The sequence below is a fragment of the Mya arenaria genome, chromosome 9 (genome assembly GCF_026914265.1).
Source record: "Mya arenaria isolate MELC-2E11 chromosome 9, ASM2691426v1".
NCBI lineage: Eukaryota > Metazoa > Mollusca > Bivalvia > Myida > Myidae > Mya > Mya arenaria.
This window is the reverse complement of record NC_069130.1, coordinates 3,362,624-3,380,588: the sequence shown is the minus strand read 5'-3', so window position 1 is coordinate 3,380,588 and position 17,965 is coordinate 3,362,624. Positions and strand designations below refer to the sequence as shown.

The following is a 17,965-nucleotide window of genomic DNA, read 5'->3' as shown; positions in this document are numbered from 1 at the left end:
CAGGTGGATGGAAAACAACTACAGTAATTATTTTCTGCCAATTATATGTGAAATGTTAGTCCCGTGACATTTTTAATTCCCAAGGCACGTGACATATTCGTATAATGTGTTTTCCAATGTATGTTTGTGTATAACACTCACCTTCAAGTAATGCTTATTTAGAAACGTATATCATATTGATTTATTTAAATTTGATTCTGTAGTCTTGTCTTTTATTATTACGTAATGTTTACAAATCTAGTCAACAAAGCCAGTTAAGTGAACATTTTGTCATAATTTTGCCAACAAGTCAAGTTAAATTCACGTCGATATAGAATAAGTCGACAATTTCAAATGATCAACGATAATGAACGGTTAAATACACTGCTGTTTATATTTGTCTACTTTTGTCCATACTTGCGCTATTCCTGATGTCAGGGATTTAGATTTTAATACCATTTTATCAGCATTAATCTGCGCATTACAAACAAAAGAAACAATTAGAGTATTGCTTTTTGCGTGATTAATTACAGCATTAGGCAACATTATTATATTGACATGTTATGGCTCGGTTTTATTGCTTGCAAAAATATCAATAGGAGGTGCTTATATTGTAGGGAAAAGGTCAGTAATGGCATTCAGTTGCATCTTTAGGAATGTCTCGGTCATATTGTGCCTGTATGTCATGAAGAGACAGACAATTTGTACCGCTACAAAAGCGATTTTGTAAAAGTAAGTTTTTGACACTTCAAAGAGCGAACTTTAAGACGTATGTAATACTTTGATTGCCGGTGATGTTCAACCAGAGGTTAGTGTGGCGGAGCAATAGCTAATTTTATTTTAACACAGTAGTAACAACATAAATATTGTAGATAAACTAGTGTTCGTTTGTAAAACAACGGCATACTTTAAAATAAAATATATGGGCGTTATATATCAACCATGAAACTCTTTACATTGAAAAGAAACAATAATTTAAAAATCCCCCGACTGATTTGAATATCGTGGCCTACAGTAGAAAGCGGTCTTATGAATATTTGATAGACTGCAATTATCGCGAAAGCAAATCCTGCCTCATTGTTCTCATTTTATCAAATAATCATTTACACGTATCCCCACGAGTAATACGAGTGTAATTTAATCGGTTTAAATTATGAGTAAAGAAACTTCAGGAACAAATAAAATATCTACATTATAACTGGTGTTTTTAATATGTCGCCGAAAGGCTTTTACATCACATGGACCAATTCGTGTGAGTCTGCACGTTAAAATATTCAAGCATAATGTCTTAAAGGCCTAAATTTACATAAGGTGTTCACTTATACATAAAAATAGAATGGAGATGTTGGCAATAAATAACGATCAAGTATTTTGTATTGTGAAGTCACTGTGTCCCTGTACAATGACACCATTATTGATGAGTGAAAGTATCAATAATAGTCCAGACCTAAATAGATCATTCAGGTTGAGATTCTTACGCTCCTAGCCTTGATCGACCCTTAATATGCCAACCTATTGAAATGAACATCAAAATCAGCCGATGTAAAAACAGGAAATATTTAAAAAATAGAAATATAGCAGTCTTTATTCTGAAAACACGTATGAAAAGGTTTGCTATATTAATTTTCAGTCACTCGTTATTTTTCACAGCTAATACCATTCGAAACCAATTTGTTATGTCTCATTTTTTTTTAAACTTGCAGACTTCTTGCCAAACAAATCTTTATTTTTTCCACAAAATAATGTTTAAAACCATTTCAAAGCATTGACAAATGACAAAACGTATGTATTATACAGGATGATTTATGATTGACCATGGCTTTTGGTTGATAACTGCAATTGTCATTCAAAAGCAATAGCTAACCATGTATATTTCTATAAATAGTAAGTTATCTAAGAGGTCCAGAACGTGAATAACGACGTTGTAGCACCTACAAACAAAACTGCTAGTATCCTGTCGTACATAACAGACAATGTCAATGCATCACCAAATGACAACAAAATGTCTGGGATGATCAATGCGTATTACTCAAAGGTCTAGGTCAAAAACATATATCTAAACAAATATACGCTCACAGTTAAAAAAAGAAATGATCACAATCCAAACATGTATTATTCAAACGAGCAAAGAAATGCATAGCAATGATCCTTGCAAATAGACAAAAATATGTGCGAACCGGTTGATTCATAACTGATCGTACTATTTGTTCTTTCTTTCTGACATTTATCATTATTGTTATAAAAATCATGTCTGTTTTATTAACCATATAACTAACATTCTTAGTACATTTATTTATTATGTATTATCTGATTTGAAAGGAACGGATGCATATCGAGGGAACTCAGATTTTGATAAAGGCAAACAAATAGCAAAAGAAAAATGCAGACGATACAAATATTATTGTTATTGAACAAATCTTATAACGTGAATATGTTGTACCTTGAGGGATTCACTATATATTAAAAAATGATTATGTCAAGTTATCGTAATTCTTATGAAATCTGCGGTAAAGATACAATGCCCAAGAGGTGCTTATGTGGTGGTTTAGACAAAATTAGGTTTCAAATAATATACCAGTGATGGGGACAGCTGTCTCGATAAGAGGTCTTCTGAAGGGCAATATCACATCTATTGTATACATGTAACAAACTCGGTTATGTTGACACTGTTCATTGATAGCAAGGTATTGCAATGCGGTTAACGTTCTGACCAAAAAGGAATAATTTGATTGACACAACAAAACTGGCAGGGACTAGCTCCAAAATTCCAACTCTTTGATAAACATAAAAAGTAAGGTTTACGGCACACACATGAGATATGGCATTAAACCATCATATAACTACAGACTTTATATAAGTTAAAAAATATTGATAATTTCATCCTGTAAAATATTATTTTATGCATCTGAAATATTTTAGGAAATTTTAGTTTATAGACTATTGGAATAATTAGGTGTCAAAGCATATTTAGAACAGCAATATTTAACCTGAGTTAGGCTGTATACTGTATCGGGTGCTTTTCTTCTCGAGTGTACAAAAGGATAAACGTGTCAATTATAAAAACATTGTATCAACTGTTAGAAAAGAATTGAACACAATTTGGTCGTTACATAGAAATAAGGCATATGAGGCACGAAATAGGGATGTATTTTGACTGTTACGCAGCTTTATAAAAGAAGTGAGAATTACAACCTCACACAGTGATAAAGATAAGTACAATGCTTATATTTTAGTTGACGCAATTAAGAACTAGTATATATAACGCATGGACAGTGCACTAGGTTCACACAAAGACCCATTTCTCACGCTTGTTTGAAACAAAGAAACAGAAGAACATTATTTATAAACTTTGTTTTAAAAATAAATTTTCGACTATGTGCGAGTGGAACTATTACCGAAACATTTAAACAATTCATTTAGTTCAACAAAGTGTAACGTATTAAGCTTTGAAACTTGAAAAACTTATCAGGAAATTATCAGGAAATTATCAGTCGATATCACGATATAAATAATAAGCTAAAATGTTCTTTGAAAAACAAAAACAACAGATTTAAGTAACAAATTGTTTTACTATATTGACCTATGAGAGTAAAGATATGTTTTTTGTTTTCACTGAAACAAAAGGCGTGTTATTTGTTTCATTTTTTTCAATAAACTGAACCAGACAATAAAGATTTAATGAGTTATTCTTTAAGTAAGATGATTCATCTAGTCACAAATGAGAAGCTAAATATGCAACTAATGCTTAATATACTAGGATATATCCATGAATAGAACAACAACAAAATATTGAAATGAGCCTGTATGCAATCTTAAAACAATCTGAATGGAATATGGCAAAATAATCCTCCCTTGATTCCAGCGACATATTTTCTATATATGATATTTACCTCACATGGGCTTGAAAGGTTGGCCGTCAATTTGACAATACCATGACAATCTGATTTGTGCTGTTTCAAGCTGCTAGCTGCCTAGTCTTAGTTGTGTTCTATACTGCACTTTTCCTCCACAACATCATAACTATACAAAAATAACCATTACTTCTTAACACGCTTCTATCCTGACCTCAAGTCATTCTTCAAATGTACAGATATTAAAATCTTTGTTCCAGTGTAAGAGTGCAATATATGTCACCCAGTGAGTCCATCCACGACAGAAATATTTACCTTTGGTGTTCACGAGTTAAACTTCTTTGTGTTCTTACAAATGACAAAACAATATTTTATTAATTAGTTGCCTAAAAAAGGATTTAAAATGACATTTCACTGTAGTTTTTTTATAAAAGGCACGCCAATTTTTATGCGAACTTAACGCCAGCACGGAAATGACGCCGTTTAAATTGTGTTTCAGCCCTTTGCGCGCTAACGTTTGATTTGGACTAAGGAACGGGCTATATTTAAAGACAGTAAAATATCAACTTTTATTTTTTCAATGTTCGAAACAGTGAAATCTCCATTTTATTTCTTTGAAAAAAAATATATACACCATCGGAAAGCACATATAAATTTATATTTGTGTTCTTTTGCAAAATGCCATTTCGGTTAAATTTGCATACCTCTCTCAATCAGTTATGCTAGATCAATAACATAAACGTCTACCTTGGCTGTTGATGAGGTGTGTGTACGCCAAGATCGTGAGAGAGGCGAGAAGACACCAGAAGAAGGTCAAAGAGCAGACGACAATCACCAGTCTGTGATGGCTCCACGCCAATTCACACCTACTTTCCCGCGTTTTTACGTAACGCCTAGTGGTTCTGATGTTTGTCATGGCAGCATCCGCTAGCAGGTTCTGCCTTTACCAGTCTCTGCCTTTACCAGTCTCTGCCTTTACCAGTCTCTGCCTTTACCAGTCTCTGCCTATACTTGTCCCTGTCGAAATTCCTTATATCTTTAATTATCAAAATTATTCTACAAACTGTTGACACAACTCGCGTGTGCTTTAACACAAAATCAAGTATTCATACGTTCATTTTTTCGAATTGAATTATACTTTCCAAACATATTGAACACCATTTTCAATTTTCCGCTGTGTTCTGTGTGAATAGTATGCCATATTTATTCCATACATCGTAATGCTAATAATTTTATAATTCAATATACAAAACAAGCGCACATGAACTATCTAACACACTACGTTGCACCTTCCTGTAAAAGGCCTTCAGAACATCAATTATTGGAATGTATTTACGGATACATAATTCTATACGGGAAACATCGACACTATAACAAGACTTGTCGTGGCCCAATATTGCTTTATGCGTGAAACAGGCACACCTCCTGTCCGATGTTGCTTGCAATAACTACCTCTGTCCTCTCAGACCACTACTCGTTACTTCGAGCTGGCCTTATACATAATTATTGCATTTGTTTCCTATATGAGAGAGTGGAAAACTGTCTACTATTTTTTATCTTGGTCACACATAAACATAAAAACCGTAAAACAGTTACATCCTATCTATATCTGATCACATATTTCGAACATCCTCTGGGAGTTTTTTTGTATATTAAAACATGAAGACTAATCATGTCGATATATCGTGCATGTCAAACAGCTCATTTCTGAAAAACAAAAACACTAGAAACATATTTTGTGTGCACGGATTAAAAGTGATGAACAGCACAGACGATGCATGGATGATGCAGCGTTATATCACATAAATAACTCCATCAGGCCAGACTATATTGCCATTAAGAATAACGTCTTGGCGTCTCTATCCTTCTTTATATCCACAATGTTAGTGTCTGGTATTATGAATTGGACGTCTCTGACTAAGGTTTGGTAAAATGTATAAACATAGGCGCATATACAATTTTGTTTTCGTGCCCTTACAAATATGGTGGGTGTGTTTTCACCTCTCCCATCCCCGTTGGTATCACTCTCGGCACCGTAAATGTCCCCTTTAAACCTGGTTACTTCCGCTCATTGTTGTTTCCTCCGCTTTTGCTGTCACTATAATAACAACCACTAGTGCACACCCTCCCGTAGCACTAGCATAGTATCCTACCGTTGTAGCCGTTAACTGTGTCATCGCCGTTGATACGCATCTGGTCACAGTTTGGTCCAATGTCACATTTTTTTTCAAATAACAATGATATTGTTACCCTCTCGTTGTTATATTGTATCGTGATCTGCACATTTAAAATGTAATGCGTTATTGATGAATGCTCTCTATTTGTTATCTGATGTCATTTATAATAAAATACAGCACACTTTTCCACATCTTTGAAGTTTTCCAACGTCGAAACATTAAAAACTGACAACTCTCGGGACGAGACAAGAGGTCAAACAAATAAATACAAGGCCGACAGACGGGTAAACAGACAAGGACGGAACACTGTACTAAATATATAATCAAAATTCTTTGTGTTATTTTTTTCTGGTGATTGCGATATACTTTTAACGAATGATGAATATGACATTTATAAAAGCGCAGTCTGAATTGACCGGAAATTTTGAATGTTTACTCGCAAATGGTTTATGGCACAATGTTTATTCATGTGATTTTGCAATGCGCATGGAACAACATATGATATTTTATGCATTTATATTTTTTAAGTGTAGTATTTATAACGAACTTCGGATTTGAAGTTCTGCATTAATTTTATCTATTTGAAGAAAACGACATGAATAACATGGGATTTGATAGACTAGAGCTCTATCTTATGGCTTAAATGCATGCTAGAAATATGCCGTGTGAAAGTAGCTATGTGGATTAACAATGTTCCCTAGCACGGATTTTTAAAATTTCTGCATAATGTAGTCATTATATATTATCTGAGGTGACCAGGAAGTGAATAACGACGTTTTTTTTTATTTTAGAGCATGGATAACGACATTGCAGCGCCTACAAACAAAAATGCCAATTCTTTGACGTAAATTACAGAACAAATCATTGCATCACCAAAACACATTTTGTTACGGATGATAAATGCCTATTACTCAAAGGTCTATGTCAAAAACAGATATTTAAACAGCTATACGCTCATAATTAAATAAAACCGATGAATCACATCCAGGGTCATCAGATTTTATTAATGGTAAAAAGAGAATACGCAGACTATACCATTATAATTGGAATTGAACACGTATCTTACATTGAGATTATAATGTGCCTTTAGGGATTCTCTATAAATGAAACATTTGTTATGTAACGTTATCGTTATTCTTATGAAATCTGCGGAAATATAGAATGCCCAAGAGGTGATTAACTGGTTGTTTAGACACAATTAAGTTTCCAATTGTATTACAGTGAAGTCGACATCAAATACTATCTCGAGGGAGGTTCTTCTGAAGGGCAATATCACATCTATTGAATAATTGTTACAATCTTGGTTATGTTGACACTATTTATTGACACCAAAGTATTGCAATACTGACAACGTACTGACCAGAAAAAGAATAATATAATTACCACAACAAAACTGAGAGGGACTAGCTATAAAATGCGAACTCTTTGACAAACATAAGGATTAAGGTTTATAGAAAACACAGAAAAAAACACATTAAACACTCATATAACAATATGCCTCATATATGATTAAAAGAAAGGTAATTCCATCTGGGAAAATACCTTTTTAATACGTCCGAACCATTTTCGGAAATTAAAGTGTTTAGGATATTGGAATGCAATTCGATGTGAAAGCATATTTTGAACAACAATATTTAACCTTAGCTGGACAGGTATACTGTGTCATTGGTTTTTCCTCTCGAGTGTACAAAATGCTGAGCTTGTCAATTAAAAAGATCCATCGCTTAAATCGATTGCATCAACTGTAAGATGACAATGCAATACAACTTTGTCGGTACATAGAAAAGGGCATATCCGGCTCGAAACATGAAACTATTTTGACTGTTAGGCAATTGTGTTTGAGGAGTGAGAAAAAATCCTCACACGTTGGTCAAGGAAAACATAATGCTAATCATTTCATTGGTTTGCACAATTAGAGTACAAGTTACCGTAACGCACGAACAAGGCTTTTGTTTACACAAACACCCATTTCTCACGCTTGTTTGAAACAAAGAAACATTTAGAATATCATACACTGAAAATGTGCGTGTGAAACCATTATATCACATTTAAACACTACATTTCGCTTAACAACACGTGTCACGTAATAGACTTGAGCCCCTGGTAACTAAATTAAGGATATTCAGCAAAATGTAACAAGTTGTTATGCATTTACAATAAAAACAAATACAAGGAATTCATCTGCAGATTTAACGATATAAATAAAGAGCTATACAATGCACTTTGAAAGCACAGATTTTAGTTAGAAATCGCTTTACTATAATGACCTATTAGAGTAAAGATAGGTATTTGTTTTCACATTAAAAAATGAATATTATTTGTTTCAGCTATTTAAATTACTGAACGAACAATACAGATTTAATGGTCTATTCTTTATGTATGATGATTCACATAGTCACAAATAATATACTCTTCATGCAGGCAATGTTAAATATAGGCTAAATTATATGCGGACCACCAACATAATATTCAAATGAGGCTGTATGTAATCTTGAAGCAATCTGAATGTTCCATGGCAAAGTAATCCGCCGTAATCCAAGGGACATATTTTCTATACATAATGTTTACCTCACATGGAAAAGAAAGGATGGCCTTCAATTTGACCAAAAAATGGCAATCTTGTTAGGGTTTGTGTTGGTTAAAATATTCTAACTTCCTACTGACATGGTATGCACTGAAAAATTATTGTACAACACTGCAACTATATTATAATTACCATTACTGTTTACGTTTCTTTTTTTGACCTCATTTTACTTTTTAAACGTACAGAGATTAAATTGTTTGTCTCAGTGTAAGAGTGCAATATATTTCACATAGTGAGCCCAAACATGTTACCTTTCTAGAGTGGCGTATCCACGATAGAAATATTAACGTCGAAAGTGACTTCGTTTTAACTGTATCTCAGCCGTGTGCGCGCTTAAGTTTGATTCAGACGTGAGAACGGGCTAAAATTTCAAAACATAGAATAATATCGAATTTCTAATTTTTATGTTTGAAACAGTGCAATATCAATTTTATTTCATTTATGTTTCTTTATAAACTACAGGAAAGCATATACTAAGTTCATATTCGTGTTATTTTGCAAAATGACATCTAGGTTACTTTTTTCTTATATCTGAATCATTTATGTTATATCGACTTACCAATAAATATCTTTAGAAATTAGGACCATGTTATAATCAGTAATGTATAGGGATGGCAACGAGAAGTAAAATTGGTACTCGAGTACTCGGACAATCTTCCGATCGAGTACGCGGGTACTCGATTACTCGGATAACTTGAATTTGTTTTCGGGAAAGACGAGTTCGTGTATACATGTACCGTTCATGTATCGTGTGCGTTGGTCGTAATATTTTATCTTTAAATAGGACTGTCATTATGTACCTTACCAGAATAATCAACTAAAGAAAAATGTTGTTTCATGCTTTTAATTTGTTCTTTTTATTTCATTTTGAACATACACATGTACTACAATATAAATGGAAAGAAAAACTTGGATCATATTCAAGGGTCTAAATGATCTTGATTACACTTAATAATGAACAACATTCAAAATTACGATGAACGAAAATATTTATAAATTTATCGAGTTGTTTACTCTACCAAATAATATGTATAATGACAGTTTTTCATACTGTATTATTGTTGTTTATCTCATTAATTTGCATAGTTCCTGAATTAAGATATCCACCATTAAATTGTGATAATCGTTGCAAAAAATACGCCCATTCATGAATCATTGCTCGTAACGGTCGTTACTAATTTGCGTGTCAACGTCCATTCTTTTGTGAAAACTCTCTTATTGGTAAACAATACAATTGTGTAGGTGATGTACCGCTATCAAAACTTCGCTTATTGACATCAGTGATGTTTTTTTTTAAATTAGGGCCCTTTGTTGACTTTGCAACTCTCACAACAACTGTCAATTAATTTATTAGGGTCTATTGTGTACACAGCGGGGATAAGAGGGACCATAAATTGTCGTCTTGGAACCGCGCCAGATCTGATACTTAAATCTGTAAATCGTGTCTTTTGTGAGTTTTATAAAAAAAAAAAATTCTCTCGAGAAGTTATTTGATACTCGGGTACTCGGTTGATAGATCGAGTACTCGAGTGTTCGGGAACTCGTTGCCATCCCTAGTCACTAATATAAGTCGATCTAAACGTATATGTTTATTCTAAACAAAACACTGCGTCTTAACAAAAAAACATAAAAAGTATTTGTTTGAGAATGTTCATTGACAGCAATGTAAAGTACAGCAATGCCAATGTGCGTTGTTGTGTTTTAATGAAAGAACTAGTAGGAGAATGACACCGTATCAACAACATGAACGTCTACCTTGGCTGTTGATGATGTGTGTGTACGCCAAGATCGTGAGAGAGGCGAGAAGACACCAGAAGAAGGTCAAAGAGCAGACGACAATCACCAGTCTGTGATGGCGCCACGCCACTGCACACCTACTTTCCCGCGTTTTTACATAACGCCTAGTGGTTTTGATGTGTGTCATGGCAGCATCCGGTATCAGGTTCTGCGTTTACCAGTCTCTGCTTTTACCAGTCTCTGCATTTACCAGTCTCTGCCTTTACCAGTCTCTGCCTTTACCAGTCTCTGCCTTTACCAGTCTCTGCCTATACCAGTCTCTGCCTATACCAGTCTCTGCCTTTACTTGTCTCTGCCTTTACCAGTCTCTGCCTGTACAAGGTTCTGCCTGTACCAGGTTCTGCCTTTACCAGTCTCTGCCTTTACCAGGGTCTGCCTTTACCAGTCTCTGCCTTTACCAGTCTCTGCCTATACTTGTCTCTGCCTTTACCAGTCTCTGCCTATATTTGTCTCTGTTGAAATTCCTTATATCTTTAATCATCAGAATTATTCTACAAACTGTTGACACAACTTGCGTGCGCTTTAACACGAAATCAAGTATTCATACGTTCATTGTTTTGGAATTGAATCATACTTACCAAAAATATTGAACACCATTTCAATTTTCCTGTGTTCTGTGTGAATAGTATGCCATATTTATTCCATACACCGTAATGCTAGTAATTTTATAATTCAATATACAAAACAAGCGCACATGTACTACCTAACACACTACGTTGCACCTTCCTGTAAAAGGCCCACTGAACATCAATTATTGGAATGTATTTACGGATACATAATTCCATACTGGAAACATCGACACTATAACAGGACTTGTCGTGGCCCAATATTGCTTTTTGCGTGAAACAGGCACACCTCCTGTCCGATGTTGCGTGCAATAACTACCTCTGTCCTCTCAGACCACTACTCGTTACTTCGAGCTGGCCTTATACGTAATTATTACATTTGTTTCCAATACGAGAGAGTGGACAAAGTTTTCGATTACAAACTGTCTACGATTTTTTATCTTGGTCACACATAAACATAAAAACCGTAAAACAGTTACATCCTATCTATATCTGACTACATATTTTCGAACATCCACTGGGAGTTTTTTGTATATAAAAACATTAAGACTAATTATGTCGATATACCGTGCATGTCAATCGTTTCAAACAGCTCTTTTCTGTAAAACAAAAATACTAGAAACTTCTTTTGTGTGCACGGATTAAAAGTGATGAACAGCACAGACGATGCATGGATGATGCAGCGTTATATCACATCAATAACTCCGTCAGGCCAGACTATATTGCCATAAGAAAAACGTCTTGTCTCGTCTCTATCCTTCTTTATATCCACAAAGTAAGTGTCTGGTATAATGAATTGGACGTTTCTAAAAAATGACTCAAGTTTGGTAAAATGTATACACAAACTGATTAAAGTTATGTTCAAATTCTGATATAATATGAATTGGAGGAAGTTTTATAGAAGACAATAGTGGTACAATTTATATTAAAACAGCTTTAGCAATAATCATAAACCATATAATAACACTTAACATGTTTAACACGATCGTTAACGAAAACATAGTTCACAGTGTATTGCTTTATTTAATCAACACTTCCATAAAATGGGATTCTTGGTGGTCTGGCATTCATAAATGACTATATCAGAAAGCCTGTCAATATATGTCTTATGTAACCATATAACTTAATTTATTCGCCTCTTAATGTAATATTGCTGTTGCCATTTTTCCACGATTCGCTAAAGGACACCTGGTATCTGAATAGATAACACAGACTATACTTTTCGGAAATGAAAAAGGTTCAGATATAAAGAGTCTGACACGCGCACAGTTGTCAGATTGTATCAGGATATCTGATTTTGTTTAAGTACTGGGAATGCCAAATATGTTTGGGATTTAGCAGACGTTTCCTAACATAGGCGGAAAATACAATTTTTTTTTCGTGCCCTTACATATATGGTTGGTATGTTTTCACCTCTCCCATCCCCGTTGGTATCACTCTCGGCACCATAAATGTCCGCTTTAAACCTCGTTACTTCCGCTCACCGTTGTTTCCTCCGCTTTGCTTTTGCCGTCATTATAATAACAACCACTAGTGCACACCCTCCCGTAGCACTCGCATAGTATCCTACCGTTGTAGCTATTAACTGTGTCATCGCCGTTGATACGCATCTGGTCACAGTTTGGTCCAATGTCACATTTTTTTCCAAATAACAATGATATTGTTATTCTCTCGTTGTTATATTGTGGCGTGATCTGCTCATTTTAAATGTAATGCGTTATTGATGAGTGCTCTCTAGCTGTTGTCTGATGTTATCTGTCGAGGACTTTCATGAAACTAGTTATCTGATGTCATCTGTCGAGAACTTTCATGGAACTAGATATCTGATGTCATAAGTCGAGGACAGTCATGAAACTGGTTATTTGATGTCCTCTGGGAAATGGTGATGTCTGTTAACAGGTCTTTCAGTTCATTTTTCCACAAAATATACGTCGTCGTCATGCTATTTCAGTGTTAAAGAAAACTGAATACTGGCTTAACCAAATAGACAATTAAAAACAGATATTAAAAACAAAAACAAAAAACAAAATTATGAATGTCTAATGGTTATGTTTTTAATTCATAATAAGTATGCATGTAAACGTTCATGCTGGCTTTAAAAAAATATGCCTTAATATCCTTATGTGTTCTTTTTGTTTCAATATTCAAATGTGCTCTACGCTATCATGCAAGCAGTCATGGTTGTAAATGGCAAAATAATCCACCGGTGATGATGTTTTTTCTACATACATAGAGACAACCTTAATATTCCTATGAAACAATTGCTCACAAGGATGGTTGTATACTGTAATAATTAAATTAATGACAAATTAGCAGTCGAACGTGAACTTGAACACATTATATTTTTGTTTTTTCATTACACAAGTAGACCAAATTATTCTCTATGGACATTTTATCTTTTGGTTTTACTTTTTGGAACTGTTTGCAAATGAACTAAACGTTTTCGTCAATCTTGTAATAAACGCTCGATCACAAGTTATTGAAGAGACAGCCATTTTGTAGCACCATTAAAGCTATTTCGAAAACTAAGTGATTGTCACTTCAAAGAGCGTACTTTTGTGACTTCGATTGAATTTGCTGGTTGATCTGTAGCCATGTTTTTCTTTCCGAATGAGATAAAGCTAATTTCATTTTCATACAGTAGTAACAGCATTTCTATTGTAGATAAACTTATGTTTGTTTGTAAATCAGCAGCAAAAAAAATAAATAAATAAATAATGTGCGTTTTATATAAACCGTTAAACTCTTTATATTTAGTAGAAACAATAATCTAAAAAAAAAATTGTGCAGAATGTGGCCTAGAGAAATAAGCGGTCTAATAAATATTTGATAGACTGCAATTATTGCCAAAGCAAAGCCTACTTCATCGTTCTGCTGGTCTCAATGAATCGTTTACAGTATCCCCAGGAGTAAAACGAATGCATTTTAATCGGTTTAAATCATGTGTGAATTACACTTTTCACCTTTAGAAGCAAGTATTACATCTAACTTATAACTGGTGTTTTCAATATGACGCATAAGGGATCGAGAAATATACATCGTACAACACATGATACAATACGTGCCAAAACTTCGTGATTATATAATCCGGCATGATTGCGTGAAAGCCACATTTAACAGAAGGTATTCACTGATACATAAAAAAGAATAAAACATCGACAAGACCGCGATCCACTATCACCACTGGCGTTGATTGAAAGTATCAATAACATTCCAGTTTTAAATAGAAAAAAACAACAAGAATATCTTAAGTGTCTACAGTAACTAATGTGACCGTTTATGGGAGTCCTTATAGCTAAATAGTGTAAGAAAATCGACGTCAGTTTCTTAAAGCATAACACTTTAATATTGGCAATATTAAAGTTACAGGGTTAGTAAGTGACCCGATGTGATATAAACGGGCCAAAGAAAACCCCTGCGCCCCATATATCCCGTATTGGGTCAGTTACTAACCCCGTAACGTATATATTAGGTCGACAACCTGTTTTCAATGCTTTATTTATTTATTGGAATCTGAAAATAGACGCCATTTTGGTACGATATCAATTTGTCGACCAAGTATTGAATAATATGGTGTCACCGCGTGATCAGTCCGGGACTAATGGCTTTCCGTCATTCATGTTGGAGGCGTAATACAAACCCATATAAACACGAACCGAAAACACCGTTGAGTGTAAAAATATAAATCTAAAAATTCGTTTCAAAAGTCGTGTCCTAGGTTAATGAGGCTGTCGTATATTAAAATACAGCACACTTTTGTTCATCTTTCAAAGTTTTCCAACGTCGTAACATTAAAAATGACAACTGTGGGACGAGACAATAGGTCAAACAAATAACTGCAAGACGCACAGACGGGGAAACAGACAAGGACGTAGCACTGTACTAAATATATAATCAGAATTCTTTGTTGTATGTTTTCTGGTGATTGCGATATTCTTTTAATGATTGATTGCAGTCTGCATTGACCGGACATTTTGAATGTTTACTCACAAATGGTTTATGGCACAATGTTTATTCATGTGATTTTGCAATGCGCATGAAACAACATGTGAAATTTTATGCATCTATACTTCTTAAGTGTTCTATTTATAACGAACTTCAGATTTGAAGTCCTGCATTAATTTCATTTGTTTGAAAAAAAAAACTGACGTACGACATGAATAACATGGGACTTGATAGACAAGAGAGTAATCTCATGGCTTTAAAGCATACTGGAAATATGCCATTGGAAACACAAATGTGTGAATGTAGCTATGTGGATTGACAATGTTCCCAAGCACTGACTTTTAAAATTTCTATTTGATGCATAATCTGGTCATAATAAAATTATCTGAGATGACCAGGACGTGAATAACGACGCTTTTTGTGATTTTAGAGCCTGGATAACGGCATTGCAGCGCCTACAAACAAAACAGCCAATATCTTGCCGTAAATTACAGAACATATCATTGCATCACCAAAACAAATTTTGTTACGGATGATCAAAGCCTATTACTCAAAGGTCTATGTCAAAAACAGATATTTAAACAGCTATACCCTCATAATTAAATAAAACCGATTGAATCACATCCAGTGTCATCAGATTTTAGTAATGGTAAAAAAGCAAGAGAATACGCAGACTATACCATTTTAATTGGAATTGATCACGCATCTTATAACGAAATTATAATGTGCCTTCAGGGAGTCTCTATAATAAATGAAACATTTATTATGTCACGTTATCGTAATTCGTATGAAATCTGCGGAAATATAGAATGCCCAAGAGGTGATTAACTGGGTGTTTAGACAAAATTAAATTTCCAATTATATTACAGTGAAGTCGACAGCAAATACTGTCTCGAGGGGAGGTTCTTCTGAAGGGCAATATCACATCTGTTGTATACATGTAACACTCTTGGTTATGTTGACAATGTTCATTGACATCAAAGTATTGCAATACTGACAACGTACTGAACAGAAAAAGAATAATATGATTACCACATAGAAACTGAGAGGGACAAGCTTTTAATGCGAACTCTTTGAAAAAAAGGATTAAAGTTTATGGGACACACAGAAAAAATAGCATTAAACAATTATGTAACAATATGCCTCATATTTGTTTAAAAGAAAGATACTTTCATCCGGGAAGATTCATTTTTAATACGTTCGATCTATTTTCGGAAATTTAAGTTTTTAAGGTATTGGAATGCAATTCGATGTCAAAGCATGTTTTGAACAACAATATTCAACCTTACTTATTTTAGCTAGACAGGTATACTGTGTCATTGGTTTTTCTTCTCGCGTGTACAAAATCGCTTCAATCGATTGCATCAACTGTAAGAAGACAATGGAATACAACTTTGTCGCTACATAGAAAAGGGCATATCCGGCCCGAAATACAAAACTATTTTGAATTAGTCAATTGTTTTTGAGGAGTGAGAAAAAATCCTCACACGTTGGTCAAGGAAAACATAATGCTAATCATTTCATTGGTTTGCACAATTAGAGTACTAGTTTCCGTAACGCACGAACATGGCTTTTGGTTTACACAAACACCCATTTCTCACGCTTGTTTGAGACAAAGAAACATTGAGAATATCATACACTTTGTTTTTAAAATCACTTTTTAAATCATACGGCTAAAAATGTGCGTGTGAAACCATTATAAAACATTTAAACAATACATATGGTTTAACAACACGTGTAACGTATTAAACTTGGAAACTTTGAAACTAAATTAAGGATATTCAGCAAAATGTAATAAGTTGTTATGCATTTACAATAAAAAAATAAATACAAGGACTTCATCCGTAAATTTAACGATATGAATAAAGGGCTATACGAAGCACTTTGAAACCACAGATTTGAGTTAGAAATTGTTTACTATGATGGCCAACGAGAGTGAAGATAGGTATTTGTTTTTACTTGAAAGAAGCGATATTATTTGTTTCAGCTATTTAAATTACTGAACGGACAATACAGATTTAGTGGGCTATTCCTAATGTATGATGATTCACATAGTCACAAATGATATACTCTGCATGCATGCAATGTTAAATATAGGCTAAATTCATGTGCGGACCATTAACATGATATTCAAATGAGGCTGAATGTAATATTGAAACAATCTGAATGTTCCATGGCAAAGTAATCCGCCGTAATCCAAGGGATATATGTTCTATACATAATGTTTACGTCACATGGAATGGAAAGGATGGCCTTCAATTTGACAAAAAAAATGGCAATCTTGTTAGGGTTTGTGTTGGTTAAAATATCCTAACTGCCTAGTCACATGGTATGCACTGAACGTTCCTTTAACAACACTACAAATATATTATAATTACTATTACTGTTTACGTTTCTTTTTTGACCTCATTTTACTCTTTAAATGTACAGAGATTAAATTGTTTGTCTTAGTGTAAGAGTACAATATATTTCACATAGTGAGCCCAAACATGTTACCTTTCTAGAGTGGCGTATCCACGATAGAAATATTAACGTCGAAAATGACGTCATTTTAACTGTGTCTCAGGCGTGTGCGCGCTTAAGTTTGATTTAGACGTGAGAACGGGCTAAAATTTCAAAACATTGAATAATATCGAATTTATATTTTTTATGTTTGTAACAGTGAAATATCAATTTTATTTCATTTTTTTTATAAAACACAGAAAAGCATATACTAAATTTATATTCACATGTCATTTTGCAAAATGACACGTGTAATTTTGCAAAATGACATTTCGGTTACTTTTTCTTATATTTCTGAATCATGTTATATTGACTTACACATATATATCTTTAAAAATTGAAAAAATTAGAACCATGTTATAATCAGTCATATATTTCGATCTAAACGTATATGTTTATACTAAACGAAACACTGCGTCTTAACAATAAAGCATATCAAAAGTCTTTTTGAGAATGTTCATTGACAGCAATGTAAAGTACAGCAATGTCAATGTGCGTTGTTGTATTTTAATGAAATAACTAGTAGGAGCATGACCCTGTATCAACAACATGAACGTTTACCTT

General features: G+C 33.9%; 1 protein-coding gene across 2 annotated transcripts in view; it reads right to left on the bottom strand.

Annotated features, from left to right (window-relative positions):
- Positions 1–17,965, bottom strand: part of LOC128246843 (agrin-like) — a 161,806-nt gene that overhangs the window by 131,938 nt on the left and 11,903 nt on the right. The window lies entirely within an intron of this gene.